General features: G+C 53.3%; 1 protein-coding gene across 5 annotated transcripts in view; it reads left to right on the top strand.

Annotated features, from left to right (window-relative positions):
- The window catches only part of CRY2 (cryptochrome circadian regulator 2), a 21,808-nt gene that overhangs the window by 10,464 nt on the left and 9,773 nt on the right, over nt 1-1,571 (top strand). The gene's annotated exons all lie outside the window — the stretch shown is intronic.

The raw sequence follows: 1,571 nt of genomic DNA, 5'->3' as shown, positions 1-1,571 counted from the left end.
CGAGCTCTCTGGAGCAAGGATTTAGATCAGAGCGATTGCATAAGCTGGCGAGGCTAACTAAATAGTCTGTGTGACTTGGTAGCGGGGCGTGTTGTTGAGCAGCCTGCTTGCCGAGTGCTGGCAGCCAGCTCTTCCTCGCACGAGGAAGCAGGGGGGAGCACATTCAGTCCCTTGCCGGAACCGGGCGCTGTCACTTGCATGCAAGCCGAGGTGTCAGGTTTTTGAGGCGAGGCGCTGACTAATATCAGAAAGATTCGGGTTTGTATGATGAATACGGTGGTTCTGCTCTTCCCTGTTCCGCTTCAAGAAAACTAGAAGAATTAACTGCCATGTGTAGTCTGAGGGTCGCGCTGGGGGAGATGGACAAAATAGGAGTATTAAACCCTGGGGAGAGTCCTCCCTTTTTCTGTCATCGGGGAAAGTCCTGCGAGATTGTACTGCCTGGGTTAGAAGGACAGTAGGAAGAAGGAAAGGACTCATGCCTGGGGGGCTTCCAGTACAAAAAAATCTTTGTACAGAAGGCTGACCAGCACAGTACCCAGTATGTATCGTGTAACGTCGTACAATTTTGTACAATACCCAGTATTTGATACTTCTTTTCATGTCAGTATTGTGAAAGGTTCAAATTTTGTTGCATAATGCCAGTGTCGGGTGCTGTGACATGTGCAAATTGTCCTAGTCCTCTCTCTTAAAAGATTTGTGTCCCAGATCCAGTAACTGCCTGTTCAGGAATTCAGGAGCTGTGCAAGGTAACTTCACTCATATTCACGTTTTTGAGGATGTCAAATACAGACATTGGCATCCACCTGCAAGTCACGGCGATTTATTCCAAGCAGCTGCCTGTTCACAAAAGTTTTAGCTGTGGATCTGGGACGTGGTTTAATAGTGTGGATCTCTGACTGAGCTGCAGCCTCAGCAGATCTGTGGAAGAGGACTGAACACCCAGGCAGCTACAGAAGTGGCTTCCCCGCCCCCGTCCCCATCACCTCCGGGCAAACACCGTGCAGCTTTTGTCACGTTTTTGCTTCCAAGCACTCAACTGCTCTGGAAACAAGCGAGCCTCTCTGGAGCGCTGTAACTGGGATCGCCTCGCTTCTCTTCCAGCAGCAATGCTGATTTTCTGGGGATCTCTGTGAACCGATGGGCTTGTTTGGGGGCCCCAGTGCTCAGAGCAAGCCGCAGGGAAGATGGTGGTGGGTAGTATTCATTAGAGTTTGTGATCTCTTACGGTCTCTGGGCGGGTATGCAGGGACAGCTGGCCGAAAAGTGCGCATGGAAGCAGCGGAGATGCTCTCTGGTATGAAGGTGCAGGACAGAGTACGTTGCCCGTGAGGCTGCCCTCGGTACGCGTGCTCGGGGGTGGCAGAGCGCTGTGCCCACACCGGGACCCTCGCTGGAGCCTCGCCCGCACGATGTCGGTGCGGGTCCCCTTCGCCCTCCCTCCCCTCCCCTGCTCATTTAGCGTCTCTTTCTCCCAATGTTTACAACTTCCCGGGCGGGAGCCGCAGGAGGCTTCATTGTTAACCTTTACAGCAGCGCTGTGGGCTCCGCTCCCCTTCCCGGGGCGGGGG

The sequence above is a fragment of the Egretta garzetta genome, unplaced genomic scaffold, assembly GCF_000687185.1.
Source record: "Egretta garzetta isolate BGI_Z169 unplaced genomic scaffold, ASM68718v1 scaffold329, whole genome shotgun sequence".
Taxonomy (NCBI): domain Eukaryota; kingdom Metazoa; phylum Chordata; class Aves; order Pelecaniformes; family Ardeidae; genus Egretta; species Egretta garzetta.
The sequence above is the reverse complement of the archived record's forward strand: the minus strand, read 5'-3'. Positions and strand labels throughout refer to the sequence as shown.